Below are 19,456 nucleotides of genomic sequence, written 5' to 3' on the forward strand. Positions count from 1 at the left end.
AGTTTGCCACTGTGCCCTATATTCTCTCTGCCTGGAATTTCTTCTTCAACCCCAGCCAACCACTTCTTAAACACCCTCTCTTGTCCAGACTAAGCACCACCTTTTCTGAGAAGCCTTTGTTGGCATTCAACTAATAATTACAATAATATGACACGCTGTTCAATAAGGCATAATGGAAATATGCAGGGTGGGAATCTAAGGCATCCTTTTTGTAGGCCAAGGAGAATTTAATAAATGTGGAAGATAAGATCTTGAGGATGAGGTGATCATACGCGGGTTATAAGGCAAAGTGCTCGTCCCAGGAAAGTGAAGGAGCAAATTGATCACAGGGTGGAAGCTGTTTCTATGGCCTTGATAAAAATGCAAACCACTGAAGCTAAGACAGTACGAATGAGACATATATAGGACAGACTTCAGTGCAAATATTCCAACAGAAGGAAAGAGGGAGAAAAGGAGAAAGCAGAGTAGAGGGAAAGATGTGAAGAGGGATAGAGATAGAAATTTCAGAAAAGTTGTTCCGGGCTGCTTTCCTTTACATTTGCTTAAATAGGAACCACTGACTCTAGTTGTCTACCATCCATCCAATCTACTTTTGTCTGTGTGGATCATGTTGTTTTCTCTTATCTCCTTGTAATAATATCTAAACTTGAGCAAAAAAAAAAAAAAAGGAAGATACAAATTTTTGTAGTAGCACTCATTGCTAATTTCTGCAGTTCATCAAAGACACAGAGATTCTCCTCAGATGCTCCTTATTTCTCGGCCTTTTCTTCAGACTCGGTTTCTTTGGTTTTGGTGTTTTGCGGATTTATTTTGTTGTTGTTGTTTGCGAGGGAGGTGGACTTTTGTTTTTCCTGTTATTCAAGAGCAGTGACTGGCAAAGGTAAACTTAGGGATAGTTTGGAGCAGCAGGTCAAGCCTTGTCGTACTTGGAAATAATCTCCAAACACTGACTCAGAAAGCTGCAAAGGCCTGACTTTAGACAGGCTGTATCAGAAGCGTAAGGGCACCTCTCCAAAGAATGAGCCACCCCCATGGATGCTGCCCTCCTGCCTTGTCTCACTCTCCCCCAGCAATGACTGTATCCTGGGCATCCACTGTGTTCTAGACCTCATCTGCCTGTCTGCCCATTGATTCTGCCCAGCATCAACATCATTTTTTATTTACTACCATCTAGTTTTGTTTTGGTAGAGGAAGTTAAGAAGTCTCCAGGAATTAAGCTTTTTTATTTGAGTTTAATTACTTGAAATCTAATTGATAACTCTTAAAATTTTCAATTACATTTAGAGTTACAGAATGAAAATTTAAAAAAGAAGCATATCTAAATGCCTAAGTAACTCTGCTGTTTATCCCTGTTCTCATTCTCTTTTAAAAATGTGCTTGCATGTATCTTTGGGTTTACATGTTCCTTGTTTTCTTTTAAATAGGGAGAGACAGAGACAATCCTGTGATAAACGACATTAAGATTCAAAAGAGGTTTTTTTGTGTCTGGTATGTGTCTCACATCTGATTATATGAGAATGTTTAGAAAAAGCTTTTCTGGTGCCTAAAGATTCTATGCAATAATTATACAATAATAACAAACTATTGGGAACATCTCAAAAAAAGAGAAATTGGTATTCAAATTAGATATATGAAATATAAAAGCTGAAACTAACTTCTTTAAACATCACTGATATATCATCAGAAAGATTGTTTTTATGGCATTAAAGATAGATTTTTAATGTTTTTGTCAAAAATCTTGTTTAATATATTTTGATCTTACCTCCCTCAACTCTTCACACCCACATTGCTAGGAAAGCGAAGAATCAGTTTACTCCAAAGGAATGACACTAGATATGTCAACCATAGTCTAGGGCAGATCCCATGGCAGGAGTAATGGCCAACACAAAAGGGACCCCCTGTTTTATGCATTCCTTTGTTTGGCTTGGTAAAGACACATCTAAGTCTGAATAGCCTAACATTTCCATCCAGGCTGTTAATTCATCCTACACTAGTCTCTTTCTTTGAACACCAGGTGGCAGTAAGTGAAGCAATTATCAAAGATGAGGATGTGAAGTTTGAACATCTTGAATTCAAAATATATACAGTATCTTCAGCACCCTAGAATTTATAACAGGAAAGAAATAATTCTGATCCTGGGCTCTACCGTCAAAGTAATATTCATTTCCTTGGCCTCCATTCACCTATAGTGTCATCTAAGCATGTCTTTTAACTTCTTCAAGGCACACGTCTCAGTGAAATTATACTGTTTTTCTAATTCTGAATGTTGAATAAATTAATAAAAAGAAATGAAAAGTGCCAGTAAATAAAAAGGCCTTGATATGATTTAGCACACGTGTTGCCATTTATATAGGAAAAAACTAAAATAAATAGACATTTGGGGACCTGTCAAAGACAATTGGCCAACCAGGAAATGGCTTTCTACTCTACTCACTACACGCTGGTGTGTGTCATCTTTCTTCTTTACATATTTACTTCATTCTCAGGTCTAATTGTGAATTAATGAGCTGATGACAGGTTTATGTGCTTAGGGCTTATTTTGTTCTTCTACAGATATCAAATTTTATTTTCAACTCAGGTGATATTTTCTGACTTGCATTTATTGTACTTGTGAGACAGAGTAGCAAACTTCTCTATGGGAATAGCAAAGCCTGGTACAAAGCACCTGCTCTAGAGTCAAGGGATCTAAATCAATAACTCTGTTCTTTCTTAACTGTGTCTTCAAGGGAGATGGGCAAATCTAACTTCTTCTGTTTTAACAATTCTACCTGGGGTGGGGAGGGGATAAAGACGGAGAGGAGATGTCAGAAAGATCTGTTGTGTAGAAAAAAAAATGAGTTCAACAATATTTATAATTTAATTCCAATTACTAAGAATCAAAATGAAGTGAACACAGTGGAGTTTAACCATGAGAAGTTCTGCTGTTTGTGTGACCAGTTTCAAATGATACCGTAGTTAAATCGACTCTGAAAGGCTCCTGAAATTACTAGATTTAACCAATCCTTGGTGTGTTTATTTTGTTATATTTTGTTCGTTGTTCTGAATCTCTGGCATTGCCTTATTAGGAAAACGAGATCACCAATCTGCTTGATTTGGGGGTCTGTTTTCTTCATCACTTTTATATCTGCAATCACCTCGCCCTGCCTGTTCCTTGGAACAGTGACTCTACTTACGTGAACTGCCTGTATACAATGTTGAACTAAACTGTTACAACATTGGGAAACAGAAACAAGGACGGGCTATGACTCCTGTCCAGCCTGAGACACTTCAGTTGCCAGTTAGAGGCTCTGGCGTGTTGAATATCAATGTCTCATTAGATGATTAATTTAACCTTCAATTGCTTCAGCTTAGTTACCTAGAAAACATGCCATTGCCATTAGAGGAATAAATATCTTAGAGAACTCCTTCTTCTTCCTCGTAACTCTGGAACAGAAATGGTTAATGGTCAGAACAGCCATGTTGCTTTTCTAACCAAGGCAATACTGACTACTATTTTACAGTTGATGATCCACATTGCCCTCCTTCTCCCCATCTTCTTCCATGCCTTGTTCATACAGCCACACTACCACTTCAGTTCATCTAGATAGATGGATGTATTCTATCTAGATAAATAGAATTTATGATTTTCAGATGGCCACCTCCCTTCACTGCAAATAAACCCTCTTCATTCTGCAGGCCTCAAGCTGACCTTACAATAGATAGTTTCCATGAATATGAAGGGTCCTAACAGACTTTCTTTTTATTCTCCCTCTCCCACCGACCTCCCCTAATTCAATGCTTCATGCCAGTCCTCTCCTTCTCCATTTCTCTGTGCTTTTTGGCTTAGGAAATTACCTGGTGGTCACGGTTCTCTCTCTGACCTCACTTCTCCTTGACTTTAGCCAAAATTGTGTTTTATCCAAGCTGAGTTCTGTGTCTTTTCTATGAGAATTAGGAGTAAACTCATTTCCTGTCTTTATTAGGAGATGGCCATCACACTCCATCTTCTTTGACAGAAGGGTTGAGTCTCAAAGCGGCTCAGTACTGCATGTCAATGAGGAGTCCCATGAAGGATTTTATTTCAACCATTTTAGTTTAGGATGTTTTAAAAAGTGCGGTTGTTTGTTAATTTGTAATTCATATCTACCTTGAATGTGAGCATTCATTTGTAGTATGTTTCTAATAAAAAAATATGTGATGGTAAATCACAGTTCAAAGAAGACATATTTATGTTTTTAGATATGACTCTAGAGCCTTCGAGACAATGGTGGATCTTGGTTCCTGATCAGCAGCTATCAGGTAGAATTCTCCAACAGAAGACTATTTTGAGGGAACGTTCAGTTCATCTGGGAGGAGCACATAAAGGCTGTCATCTGGAATATCCCATGTACCATGGAGTAATTAGCTTCTCATGATGCAAAAATAGCGGCATCAACTCAAGCTCGCAAGGGATCCTTTGTGAGCATAAATTAAAGTCCAGTACTTTTATCATTAATCTCAGTGACCAAACCTAAGAGCAATTTTAAAGCTAAATCTTTTATATTTCTGAATTAAACAATATTTTGTACTTGTTTATAGCTCACATGCAAGAGTGTGTGCCTGAGTGCATATACATATGCTCGACAACACACATACATGAACACACACTATCATTCACTATATATTGAGGTAAAATTTTTAATTAGAGAAAACCTCAATACCATAGCATTTTAATTTTAATAGTACTGTCTATCATTTCTATATGAAAACACAGTACTTTATGCCATTCTGTTTGTATAATATTTTATACTGTATACTATACAACACAGTATAATTATAAAGTACATTGTGTTTTAATTTTTGCAAGTGGCAGTATGTATGCATGTGAACCATTAATTTATATACATAAATATCTCACATTTTTCTGACAGAATTATAGAAGTTCAGTTTATAGAATTCTTTTTCTGGTTAATCAGGTATTCCCTTTCTTTCATAATTCAAACTTAACTCAAAGTTTCTCTACGTATTCTTCACAATGTCTGCATGTGGCACCAACCCTGAGTGTGGATGAATTCTCAGCATATGCTGTAATGTTCAAAATATATTCAAGGAGGAGAGATGGTCTGCTTGTTTAAACAGACAGAACCATATGGCTGACAGAATAGTAAGAAACACAAAATATAGTCTAATAGTAACATATTACAGACTACTTGAAAAACAGAAAATGGTAAATTAAATGATTACAATGAATATAAATGGTTGAAAGATGAAAATTAAGAAAAATAATGAATTATACCATGCTTTTTCAGAGAACTTATCAACACAATTCCATCGAATATCCCTTAAACAAATAAAAGAAGCTTTTGTGTTCAAAAAACTCTTAGAAAGCTGAGCTGTCCTGGGAAGAGTGTGTGCTGTAAATATAGAATGCTTTAAATATAGAAAAGAGAAAGAAATAGGTAACCCAACCCATGGGACCATACTGTAGATATAAGAAAAAGACATAAAAACATGGAAGAATAAATTGATAAATTAGACCTTGTTTGTATTGTTTTCCTACTCTGCAAAAGTGAACGTTAGTAAATATGATAAAACAAAAACCCACAGTCTAAATGAAATACTTGCAAAAGACATATCTGATAAGAGAACATTAGCTACACTGTACAAGAACAAAGCAACCCGATTTCTGAAGGAGTCAGAAAACTTTTGAAACACACACCAAGGAGATAATAATTACATGTAAATATAAGAAATATGCACTGCACAGTAATTGGAGAGTTGCAAGTCAAATAACAGCTCTGTTGTTGGCAGGGTGGGTAAGATGAAGCTATATCGGAAACAGTGACACCCACCAGCATCCGCAGGATGCAGGGCTGAACTCTCAGTCATGGCTGCATGGCTGGTAGAAGTAACAAAGATACGGCCCCATTGGGACAGTCATTTTCTTACCAAATTAATTTCTCTTACACAATTTAGTGATCGTATTCTTTGGCATTTACTGAAAACAATTGTAATCGTATGTCTATGCACACACACACACACACACAAAAGTTTGTTCGTGCGTTTATCAATGCTTTAGTCAAAATCGCCAACTCTTGGGAGCAATGAAGACATGAATTAATAAACTATAGTAGATCCATATGAACAGCACTTCAGTGCTCTAAAGAAGTGATCCTTTAAGCGATGTAATGTCATCGGTTTTAATAGACGCACGCGTTGGTGAAGACGTCGATAATGAAAGGATTCTATGCACATCTGGGAACAAGAGATTTGTAGAAAATCTCTAAGAGACATTCTCAGTGCTGCTGGGAACCTAAATTTGCTCTACAGTTATAGTTTCAAAATTCTAGGAGTGTGACACTGTTGCTTCTATTACCATTGAACTCTTCCTACATCTGAAATCAACCAAGGAAGAGGTGACTTGTCCAGCAAGCGGTTTTGAGAATCACTGACAAAGGAACTACTGCTCCAGAGAGCAAACTCAAAAAAATTATTTGCCTGTCCAGAAAACAAATTCAAAAAAATTGTTTTCCTGTATAGGATGCAGTATCCAAGCTCCCGCAACCCCCACCCCTTCCTCCAAAGCAGCAGGCCATGTAGATCTGGGGTTTCAAACCATGAGTACTGACTGAACTTCTGCAGTAGGAAATAAGGGAGCAAAGAAAGGTACTGCAGAAAAAAAAAAACGTCCTACCTAAACTCATCTAGCGTGCCCTGTACTTTCTGAAAGCTGGGTCCTTAAGTCCACCGTGTCTCAGAATCCACCATCCTCTGATGGTGGATTTCTTGTTGCCTGTCTTTAAGGAATATAATTTATTGCTATTCTTGTCAAGTTTCTGTGTGACACAAGCGCAGACACAGCACGCACGCACACAAACACACACACACACACACACACAGAGAGAGAGAGAGAGAGAGAGAGAGAGAGAGAGAGAGAGAGAGAGAGAGAGAGAGAGAGAGAGAGAGAGAGAGAGAGAGAGAGAGAGAGAGAGAGAGAGAGAGAGAGGACAGAGATGCTGGACAGGGCTCAGCTCTGAAATTCCTTGGGGCAAATTGTGCATTAAATTAAGGTAAGGGATCTAAAGTCTGGGAAAATATCCTTGACTACTCTTCCTCCCTATTTAGACCTTCACCGTTTGCAGTCCTCCTTCAAAAAGAAATATACATTATTTACCTATCTAGGAGACCGCACCCGTCTCTTACAAGAAGCAGGTAAAGAACAAAGACTACAGGTGGGTTTTGAGTACCACTACCCAGCTCAATAAAGGCAAGCCCCATAGGAAGGAACAGTTCTTGGCCTCATCCTGGGGCCAGGGAGGAACGTAGAGGACAGTGCTTCGTTGCACCCTCTCCCCGAGCTCCAGCGCTTTGCTACTCTTCTCAACCTTGGAGTTTTTTTTTTTTTTTTTTTTTTTTTTTTTTCAGGCTCAGTCATCAAGCCACATAAAGTGGCTTCTCGGAAACATTAACAGATTGCGCTGAACAGGAGGAAGGAAGGGCCTGGAGGGAGGAGGGGAAGGTAAGAGAAGGGCTCTTTTATCTGCGGGCCACACAAGCACAGGCTCGCACACACCCTACCAAGCAAGGTGGCAGTGTATGCGGGGCTGTGCGACCCCTTCCTGTCCCCTTCAACTAGCCCACAGTACAGAGGCTGCCGAATCCCGACCGTCACCGCACCGCGCCCAACCGCTAGGTCTCCGCCCTGCGCGGTCCGCAGGGCTGGGAGGAGGGAGCGAGGGGTGGGGACCTGAGAGCCCAGGGAGCTCAGAGGAGGCCCAGCGACGCGGCTGGCTGCCCGAGGGCGGGGTCGCTTCATCCAGGGCAGACTGCGAGCAGACTCGGTGCAGGCCTCTCCAACGCTCCAATTGCGATTGAAGGCTCTCCAATCCTCCTGGCTAGCCTGGGTATCCGCGGCTGGTCGTAGCAGGCGCGAGCAACAGGATTTCAAAGAAAGAAGCAGTGGCAAGAGAGAAGTGTGGGGAGAGAGGAAGAGTTCCCCTGGATTAGACTCTCGCAGGTGCACATACCGGGTGGGCATGATCCGTGAGGCCAGGTCGCAGGTCAGTGAAAGTCTTGTTTTTTTTTTTGGTTTTTTTTTTTTTTTTTTTTTTTTTTTCTTGATCCTCCCTTCGATGTGGCAGAAATGGGGACCTAAGGGTTTTCATCCCTGGGCTCCCCTCAACTGCCACACCCACCTGTGTCCATTTTCACATAACTCGGATTTAGCCACCAAGTATTGCGCCACCAGGGTTTGAAAGTGGGTGGGTGGTCAGCGGAGAAAGAGATCCAACTATTTCAACCGGAAAGCTGCCCCCTCCCATACACACTCCTGCAGCTTCTCATCCTACCAGTTCTGGTAATGTGCAAAGAAAAGGTAGCGATGCTTAATAGATAATCTTTTTCTCTCCGGCTGCTCCAGCAGAGTTGTTACGTGGGTCTCAGTACCAGGGCCAGCTCATACTTCTTGACTAGAGAAAAGGCATATGCCCTACAGCTGTGTCTGCAAAGATGAGCACGCAAATGCAGATTAGCTGATTTACCTGGGAGAGACCAGAAAGGCTACGCATCCCGGAAAAGCACTCACAGACAGATAATAGATCAGCCCCTTTCCCAACAGCTTATTTTTTCAGGCCAATCAGCACTGTATAGTGGAATTTAGTACGTTATATTTCGACTATGTATGTAGTACAACAGTGTGATCCAAAAAAGATTATCAAGCAATCACACAAACAAAAAAAATTAATGCCAGCTTTTGTAATCATAACAAAAAGTTTTACACATTTTTGTTTGTTTGTTTTGCGTTGTTTTATTGAGTTTAATATCCAAAGTAAATAATATGAATACAATGGCAATTTTTTTCTAGAACAAAGCTTGGGGAATTTTTTTCAAAGCTAATTTAGAAAAGATAAAGACCAAATTGACATATGCTTTTACACAAATGATGGGATTTTCTGAAAGGGAGTCGGTGTTGGGAGAGGGGGTCTCTTCTGCCTAGAAGTATGCTCTTTTCTATCTCCTTTCCCTGTGCACTGGAAAAGATACCTTTTTCTTTCTGTTTTGGTCATTTTCATGTATTTAAACTAGTGTTTTCATTCTTACAATTTAAAGTAAATGGGGTTTCATTTTAAAAGTGTAATTTAAAAGAGACTTTTATCTGATTTCCATGTATAACATTTTCAAGACAGGACTGTCTTGATAATTAGTTATCCTAATCATTCACTACAAAATGATAGACAAACTATGGAGTTTGGTGTTATGGAAGACATACTAACCGTCTATAAAATTGATGCCAATTTTGTTTGTGGTATTTAAAAAAAAACTACAGTTGTTTAAAGGAAAATTTCCTTTTAGAAGTAAACCGTGGTGTCGCTGGTAGACAGCAGCACTTTGTCACTGAGGCTGGATATGCAGAAGGTGTGCCTGGAGTTCGGTGATGCACAGCTGGGCTTTCAGTGTACCTGATGCTGCTTCTAGGGAGAGCTGAGTCAGGCTTGGATGTCTGCCAAAAACATCCAGCACCTCCTAATCCTCCCCCCCAGCCCCAGGGGGAGCCGCAGGTGATCATGGGAGCCATCTAGTCATAAAGCTTCTGTGTTTCTTGCTACTTGTTGCTGAGGTGATTTGGCCACAAAGAAATTCAGAGGAGTCAGTGTGTTTTATTCGGGCTATTTAACATGTTCACCTCACTTCATCTACGGCAAGGGAAATCATTTTGAGCATTCGCATAGATAACAAAACATATTTGATCTACTTGTATTATATGTGGGCACATGGCTACAAAGTGTGAGACGGGTTTGTGTGGTATTTTTCTAAAACTTATCATTAATCTTATAAAGGAACTAAAGTTTATTAATATAAATGAACCATGTTAGGCATGCTAATGATATTTGATTTTGCCTAAAGCTCCATGTTAGATTTCTAATGTATTTCCAAATGTTTATCATCTGAGTAAGTGACTCATACTTCAAAGTTGTCTTTGATTGTTCCCTCTCCCTCATGACCCCGTTTGCCCCTATCCACCTCTAGAAAGACCTATGAGTGTTCCCTCCAAAACATATCTCTATTCCACAATACTTCTGCAATGTAGCTCACCCATCTGAATTTCTATCTAAACAGTCACCAAGTCAGTATCGGTTTATGTCAGCCTCATGGTTTACTCAGAATCATACTTCAGACAGAACACTTCTCTTATTGCTTGGATGACTGGTTTCTCTGTGATACATTCTCCATTCACAGCAATATCACCTTTATCCTTTGAAATACTCACTGCCTCATGTCTGCAAAAGAAAATTAAAATTAAACATGGAAACACTAAGACTAGTAACAGCAACAACAAACTTCTTTTGTAATGCTGTTTGCTTTCTAACCACTATGGTTAGTCTCACTTTCTAACATCTACAGAACTCTTCTTCCCCTCTCCCTTCCTCCCTTTCTCCCCCACTCCGTGTGTGTGTGTGTGTGTGTGTGTGTGTTTGTGTGTGTGTGTGTTCTTACCACACCGGTATTTTAGTACCTGAAACTCTAGAAGCAGTACCACAGGCAAAGGACGTCTCAAATACTGTCTCTGTTGCCTGTTGTCTTTTGAGTGTGTGACCATCTCCTTCTCAGACTTTGTATCACAACTCGAAGATCTCTGTCTCCAGCAGATTGCTGTTGACACCTTGTCAGAGTAGGTTGTTGCCCTTTGGTTTTGATCTCAGAACTTTCTTTGTCTTCTCTATAGTAATTGTTATGCTCCTCAGGTGTTTTTCAGAGTTGAACATCAAAAAGAAAACATCTTCATTACTGTCTTAGGTTTTAGAATAGAGTTGCCCTGTAGAGGGATTGTATGTATTTATATGAATAATGTTGCATGCATAAATATATGAATTATTTCACCATAAAATTCATCAATAATAAAAATGTATCATCTTATGGTTCAACATTGTAAGTAATCAAACATCTAGCTTGTTTACAACTCTGCTATGATTTTGAAGAAGTAAAATTAAAATAGCCTGGGATGTAATCCCATTTATTATCAGTACATGCAGTAATGTGTTCAAAGATAAGTAGAGTATTATGTATATTAAGGAAGGCAGTGACAAGTGGATTAAAATATCTTAAAGAAAAGTTGAAATATATGAACTAATATGATTTCTCTATAAGTGGAAACTAATCAATAGTCTCATGACACTATTAGAGTAAGACCTTTAGCATTTGAGGATCACCGAAATCACTGTTTAAGATATTAAAGTACTCGTTTTAATAAGGACAGAGACTTGAGTGAACTCAGGGCATGGGCATATGCTGAGATGACCTCAAAGGTTCCTTAAGATCTTAGTGTTTTCTCTGGGTACTTGATGAAATTATCTTACATATTTGAAGTACTTATTTAGGAGGGCTCATAGAGAGCAGAGGGGCCATGAAGATGCATCACTAGTACTGGGATAAAGATAGGCATTTCATCACTGATCCTGGTTAATGGTAGTATCATATAAGGAGAATTTTATCCCTTCCCCGGCATTTTGAATATAAAGTAAGCCTCTCTATTGCCTTCAATTTTCAAGATTCAAAGATTCCCCTTAAGACCCACAACCAGACATTAGACAGATCTCAGGAAATCCTGCAGAAGAGAGGGAGGAATGATTGTAGGAGCCAAAGGGGTCAAGGACACCACAATAACCCCCACAGAATCAACTAAAGAAAAGCAACTGACAACCAGGGAGCCTGCAAGGAGATGACCTAGGCCTGGGAGGAGAGGAGGGAGGGGACACTTAGGTCAGGATGTAAAAACAAAAATAAACACATATAAAAATCATAAAGTAAATAAAATAAATGAAGACTGGAGAGATTGCTCAATGGTTAAGACCACTTGCTGTTCTTATACAGTTCCTAGCTCATACGGGGTGGCTCACAATATTCAGTAACTCCACTTCTAGGGGATCTGATGCCCTGTTCTGGCATCTGAGGGTACTACAAACACATAGTACACATGCAAACATGTAGCCAAAGCACTCCTACATAAAAACAAAAGCAAACTTTTTTATAATAAACAAACCAGCAACTTTGGTGTTAGTAATTTGTTGCAAATGTAAATTTTGGTTGACTTTTTCATTAGTGTGTGTGTGTGTGTGTGTGTGTGTGTGTGTGTGTGTGTGTGTGTGTTCCCATTTGGCTTGGGTTTTATTTTTCTCTGTTCAAATTTTGGCAATGCTTTATATTAAAGGGATCCATGAATTTTCACCAAGCATGTTGTAAAATTTGTTATTAAAGTGGCACAGTGCCACAATAAAGGGTTAGATTGGACCTGTGTACTAACTGAAGAAGGTCTTCCATTTTATAGCTCACAAATGATCTAGCTCATTTTATATGGGAATGTCTGGCATTTTCAGAACTAGGTGGAGTCATATCAACACTTGGCATGGCAAGGCTATATAAAATAGACTTTACGTGATGTCATAAAACACTATAAAAATCTGTGAGAGCTCTTGGAAATACGTACAAGATGCTTTTATGGAATCTCAGAGATTGATTTTGGTGTGCTGCTATCCTACAAAAATGAAATTTCTTCATTGAGGGTTTTATTTACTCTTTCCTCTTTGCATTACTGGAAGGAAATGGCCTTCGGTAGCAAGGAAAGCCATCAGCCCTTGGCGGCTAAAAAAAAAGTAATGAAATTTGGATAGTTGAAACCCTTGTGGGTGGGCAGGAGAAGTGCCAGACCATAATAAAGAGGGAAGGAAAGGGGAGACCTTGAGTGGAGCCAGAAACTACTCAGACAGGTAAATGTATATTGGCACAATGTATAGAGCCGGGTGCTTCTGTCCTAGGAGTCCCACGGAGGAAATGGTCCTTTCTGGCTCTTTATCTAAAATAGCAATTATTACCAATGAAACACACTGTCATTGCTTATTTAATACAGAAAATAGAACTTTTGGATTTTTAAAAGTGGTAGGTATAACAGAGACAAATTATCATAAACTGTTGTTTTTTTAAAAAAGCTATCATTGTAATTTCATTGCTAGCTACTTTGCGTGTCAGGGGTTGAGAGCACCGTGATTGTTCAGAATGTTCTTTAAAATAACTACTTTGATCGTTTTAAACAAAGCTTCCTGACTCATTTACCAAAAATACCTCAAATGCACCTATGATTTTTTTCATTACATATTTAGAGGAAATGAGTGCATATTTTAGCACCCCACCCTGCGGTAAAGAAATGTCTTGCTTCATTCTTTTCCTCTTTTCTTTTCTTTCCTCTGTTTTTTTCATAAGCATTTGACATAAATGCCGCTACATACTCCCCTTTCAGGTCAAACAATACAAACAAAAAGAAAATTGAGTTTGTAGATGAAGATTAATAATATCAGACAGGCGCATTAAGACATGTACAAGGACCATAATTTTTAATGAAATTTGATGTGTATCGCATGCCAAGCTAGACTGCATGGTGACTACTCAGTGGCTTTTTAAATTTTGGGATAATTTCACTCGTTATGGTCCCTCACAATCTTGCTTGTTGCTCTTGAGGCAAACATCTTGAAACCTGAAGTAATTAGGATAAAATATAATGTCAATATTTTAGAAGTCAAAATGAAATAAGTGTACATATTCAATTAAATATCAACAAGTAAATCAGATATAATAAATGTTTATCGTATTTCATGCATCGATTTGCATTATATTAAGTAATTATCCTTTCAGATCTATTGGGTAGCACTTCCTCAAGAACATGGCATAAGGAAATATGTTGTAAATAGGTAAAACAGAATGCTTTGCTGGCAAATTACACTTTTACTTTCCTCTGTATGATAAAATTAATGTTCCTTTTAGCAAATATAATAGATCCACTCTTTATGAATTATCCTTCTAAGGAATAAAATATTTCAAAGTAAAGAGTTTGTTTTCCACTCAACATATTGCTATGAGTGTCCAGGGTATTGCTATGAGTGTCCAGGGGATGGGCCTAGAACCCAAAATCAACCTTTCTTAACTGTGCTTCCTGGCGGGAAACTGGCAGATGCAACCACACCTAGCTACATAAACCTTGGCATGTTACTCTGTGCAAACTCCTCAGCTCCTGGCAATTAACATGGAGAGAAGGGAAGTGGCATCCTCAGGGATCGATTGGGATCAAAGTCCTTATGATCTCCTCATATCATTTGACAGAATTTCAAGAATAAACTTTAATGGGCTAACTATGAAAAATGCCTCTGAAAATTCCTATTATATCCATATTCTATTTCAGGAACATTGTAAATCATGCTTATAAGATGCTAAAGCCACATAAAATAAATTTGTGCTTACTATAGTGACGCAACTTTTTATTAAGGATTTTCGTGTTAGTTGCTTTGCTTTTTCAGTTAAATCTGATGTCTCAAACTCAGTTTCATTCTCTGGAAAGTCATCAATATCTACTTTAATGATTACTAAAGAAATTAATTACATATGTGTGTATGTATATATATATATGGCAAAAGTATAGAGATAAATATATACTCAGCCATTTTATTGTGCACACATGATAAGTAGGCATTCAATAATAATGATTATTCATTTGGAAAGCTAGCATGTTATAATAAGGATGTGTTTTGATTATATTTTAAATATAATCAACAATACAGATAATTATTTTTATTTTATATAGAGTTCAATGATTATTAATGAGGCTTTTCTCTAGCAAGTTTTAAAGGCAATTATCACTTTTCATTTCTAAGTTACTACCATTTCATTTTGAATTTACCATTTAGTTGGTTAAGCATTTTGGTAAACCGTCATTGCTGAACATTTTATATGAATTATCTAAAAATTAAGAAGGAAAATATGGATGAATCTTGAAAAATAAGAGATAGATAACGCCCCCTCTTTATTTCTGTTATCCTTTTGAACATGCACTATGATAATTCTACATTAAAGAAGAGTGTTCATTGATGGAAGTCATCTGTCAGATGTTCTACTAGCATTTTCTGTAATCAATAGTTACTTATCAATGTTGCTGTTGTTTGTCACAATATAGTTTCTTTGTGTAACCTAGAATGGCCTCTGACTCCTAATTCCCCACCATTCCTATGTTCTGGGATCACTGGTCTGTGTTTGCCCCCCCCCTCTCTCTCTGTGTGTGTGTGTGTGTGTGTGTGTGTGTATACTTTATATAACTGTCAGATATATATATATATATATATATATATATATATATATATATATAACTTTTAAGAGATATTTTGGAAACTATATGTCTGAAAATTTCTTACCTATAAATGCCATTCAAATTTGCTCTAATAATTTTCTATTCAAAATAATATCTTAGAATTTTCAAAGAAGCAAGGTTTCTGGGCATGGATATAAATATCTGGCACAATCTCCATGTACGTGACATACTAATAAAAACCAGAACCTTGTCATGTAGACATTAAATAAGGGTAATAGTTTAACAGGTTTTATTCAGTGTTTTCTTCAGAAGCCCACAATTCTCTTCAGTTACAGAAAACGATGGGCCATGTACTGCCGGACGTTGGCTAACACCACTCTAAAGATACTAGAAGAGAGACAGATAGTGAGAATGTTGCTGTTAGGGTGGACATAACAATATCTTGTTGAAATTACTGATAGTAAATGTATTAGTTTAGTCGTCTTACTTAGGGAAGATCCCACTTATACAGAGCACAGCGTCAAGGATTTGCAGCTGTTCCCTTTGAATGGCCCCAGTCACTCTTTCAGGTGAGGATGGTAAGATGCAGAAGTCTTCAGGTTTCCAACAGCTCAGTGAGTGATCTCGAAATTTTAGCAATGTGAATATTGTTTAAGGTTAAAAAAAAAACATGCGTGGCTAGACGTGTAACCCCAGTTGATAAAGAGTTACCTTCCATTAAGAAAGTTACCGTCCATAAGTTTGATCAGCAGAACCTATCTTAAGTGAGCTAGCAATAGTGGCCTGTCTTTTAAGTCTCAGCATTAGGCACATGAGGCTCCTGGGATATATTTGAAATTCTTCTATTTGTTGAGTTCCCGTCCAGCAAAAGACTCGATCTGAAATCAAGCAAGTGGAACAAGAAAAACCCAAGCTTCTAAAAGGTACCGATCACCTGATAAACAACACTCAAGGTTTTACTGTAGTCTTTATATGCATATGTACGCACAGAAACACACTTACACATAAGCACACACATTTATACATATGGACATATATACACACACACAAATGCTATTCATACACAGGGACACATGTATGTATGTATGTATGTATGTATGTATGTATGTATGTATGTATGTATTGCCAATAATTTCTCAGGAACTGGCGGAGTCCAGAGATCACCTCCATCATTTATGTTTGGATTTTTATCCCATTTGAGCTTTCAGATTTTGTTTGGTAAGCGCAGCTGTTGAGAGATCATGACTTCAATAGACCGGTCATATTCAGGAAGCAGCATTTCACAGAAGGACTCCCCATCCTCTGACTCATATCTTCCCCACCTTTTTCCTCAATATTCCCTGGGTCTCGGTGGTGAGGGCTTTCACTAATTTGGCCAATTACACATCTTTCCATGGAATGTTAGCCATTGCAAAACGAAGTTTCACTGATCAAATAAGAGGCCAAGTATAGGGTTATAAAAACAGATGTTTCAAAAAAAAAAGTTTGACAACATAGCTATTTAGACAAACAATGAAGAATCTACACAGAGGCCTAAGATCTCTACCATGGGCTTTTGATTAGGATTACTGGGCCAGTGAAGCAGGCCTCAGATCCAACAAGAGAGCAGCTAGTTACCCCATGACGGTAGTGTTACTATTGTGCCAGTAGGCACATCTTGCCTGGCAGGTTGATGATGTTGCAGTATATAGGGTCAGTGCCAAATAAGATCACTGATTTCTCCACCCCCAGAGCAGCCTGTATAGCTTCTTCTTGTACTATGGACTCTAACCAACAGCATGGAACTTCCTTACCTGTTTTGAGATTAATTTCTTTATGTCCAGCAGTCAAGGTGTGTGATGTCTTCAGGAATATAGTATGTGAAGTCTAGTCTTGGCTTAACATACCTGGAAAGATGAAACCTCTATTAATGGATTGGGTTAATCAGATTGACCTGTGAGTATGTCTACGGGGCATTTTCTTGATTGCTAATTGAAGTAGGATGGCCAAGCTCACAGAGGACAGTACCAACCCTAGGCAATTAGGCCTGAGCTATGTAAGAAAGGTAGGAGACATGAGCCTGGAAGCAAGTCTGGAATTTGTGTTCCTACAAGGTCTTTGCTTCAGTCCCTGCCTCCAGATTTCTGTTTGCGCTCCTATACTGGCTTCCTTCAATGATAGGCTGTAATTTGCAAGGTGAAATAAACCCGCTCTTCATTAGGTTGCTTTTAATTGTAGTATGTATTACAGCAACAGAAAAGCCAGAGAAGAGGCTTACCATTGAGTTATGATGGGTAACAAAGGGCAATGACTGTATCCTGTTGTTTAGGAGACCTCTAGACCCCCCTGGACAATAACTCACCAGGAGATGCCCCAGGCCTGGTACTATGATTTTTTTATTTAATAACCCATGTCTGTTGGAAGTGACATTACTCACCCAAACAAGGCAATTCCATTCCAACTCTTCTTCTGTATGTTGTATTTTGAAATGAGCTCTACTACCAGTGACTTTTCTACAATCAGGAAAGCACAGGAATTTCTTCTGTTTAACCACAATTGTACTTCCCAGGCCAGGACCCTCGCCATTAAGCTTACTGTGGATGACTGAATACACACATCTTAACATATACTAAAGTTGGTACATTAAAAAACTGCTAAAATGCTAATCTTTTTCTAAGGTGAAACATTAACCAAAAGATACTGAACAGATGAACTATGGATCAGAGGGAGACAGCTGTAATCTCCTAGGGCTAGTGATCAATCATTAAGCACCATTTGGCGAGTCTCCAGAATGAGCAGGACAGGTTTTGGCATCTAGGCTGGTGCTGGTGCCACTGAGGTTTGTGGGGAAAGAGGCCCTGGCAGGATCCCAAAGACCTGGAGAGGGTATGCCCAGGCACCTCCGGCTACTTTCCAGAACTCTCATATCTGTTCTCAGCATTTAGAGTTTAAGACTGTCCTTTGCTCTCTTACTTTTTAACCCCCATTTCTTCCTTGAGGATGTCTGTGTTGAGAAGCTGCCCAGGTAGTATTGCAAACACTATAGACTTCCCTGAGAAAAACGTGAAGACGTAATGCTGGTTGTGAGAGAAACATAATAAATTATCTCCCATTCCCCATAATTGTATTTTAAGAAATACTATAAAGAAGTATAAGACATGACAGGGAGGTGTGAAAAAAGGAAGCAATGGCTAAATTGGTCAGAAGGCAAAGCTGAGACCAGTACTTAGTAGCTCCTTTGGTTTGAGATTACTACCTAAGGCTAGAAGTCTGTGTGGTAAGTCAGTGCTACAGTGACCGTCAAGGGACAAACTTGAGGAAAGGAGGACAGACTGTGCCTCATTTGAACTCAATCCCTTTCTGGAGATACATAACACGGTCGGGATAAATGAGTTAGAAATTAAGAAATTTTCATGGAAAATTGTCTTTTGCCATTTTGGTTTGGTTCGCACAAAACTATTTCATGTTTTCTTGCTACCCCTACTCAATTACATTCTTGAAAGTTCTGTTTTCTGTGTGGAGACAAGTTACTGTGACAAAGGGGAGCATTGTACCTCGGAGTTTTACACCCCAGACACTAAAATAGTAAGAGAGTATGGTAATGATCTACACATTTTGAGTAAGTTCGTAATCGTTGTTCAACATTCCTGTGACAGAGTGCTCCCAAGAAATAAACTAAGGAAAGCCCCTGCTATCTCCCCAGGTGAGACGTACAGGAGTGACTTCAGCATCCCAATGATTCTTCCTCCTTATAAATATCAGGAAATATTTCTTAGAGGAAAACAAATACCAATTTGTATTTCCCCATTTGCAAGGAATGATGCATATTTTTGAAATATATCTTGGACATTTTGGTTTTTTTTTTCTTTTGAGAACTCTATGAGTGGATCCTAAGCTCATGTTTTGAACTGGTCAGTTTTTGTTGCTGTTGTTGTTGCTGTTGTTGCTGGTGGGTAGTGGTGTTGGTGATGGTGGTGGTGATAGTGGTGGTGGTGGTGGTCGTGGTGGTGGTGGTGGTGGTGGTGGTGGTGGTGGTGGTGGTGGTGGTGTGTGTGTGTGTGTGTGTGTGCGTTTTGACCTTTTATTTTTTGAGTTATTCATATCATCTGTGCATAAATCTTCTTTCAGATGTGTAGCTTGCAAGGATGCTCTCCCATTCAGTGGCGTCTTCTTCATTTGATTGATCGTTTCTGCAGCTATGCAGAAGCTTCTCAGTTCTGTGATGTTCTGTCAATGGTTGACCTCAATTCCAGAAAAATGGAGTCTTAGTCAGAAAGTCCATTCCTACATCAATAGTCTGTAGAATACTTCTAATGTTTTCTTTGCGAAGCTTCAATGTTTCAGTTTAGATCTTTGATTCAATTTCAGTTACCTTATGTGAAAGTGAACGCAGGT

General features: G+C 38.7%; 1 long non-coding RNA gene across 1 annotated transcript; it reads right to left on the bottom strand.

Annotated features, from left to right (window-relative positions):
- Positions 1 to 13,361: 13,361 nt before the first annotated feature.
- Positions 13,362 to 17,718, bottom strand: LOC119818398. Its single transcript, XR_005286106.1, has 3 exons — positions 17,499 to 17,718; positions 16,876 to 16,968; positions 13,362 to 13,480 (listed from the first exon to the last, which is right to left on the bottom strand). It is a non-coding gene; the product is annotated as an uncharacterized LOC119818398 (long non-coding RNA).
- Positions 17,719 to 19,456: the final 1,738 nt, after the last annotated feature.

This window comes from Arvicola amphibius, chromosome 7 (genome assembly GCF_903992535.2).
Source record: "Arvicola amphibius chromosome 7, mArvAmp1.2, whole genome shotgun sequence".
NCBI classification, from domain to species: domain Eukaryota; kingdom Metazoa; phylum Chordata; class Mammalia; order Rodentia; family Cricetidae; genus Arvicola; species Arvicola amphibius.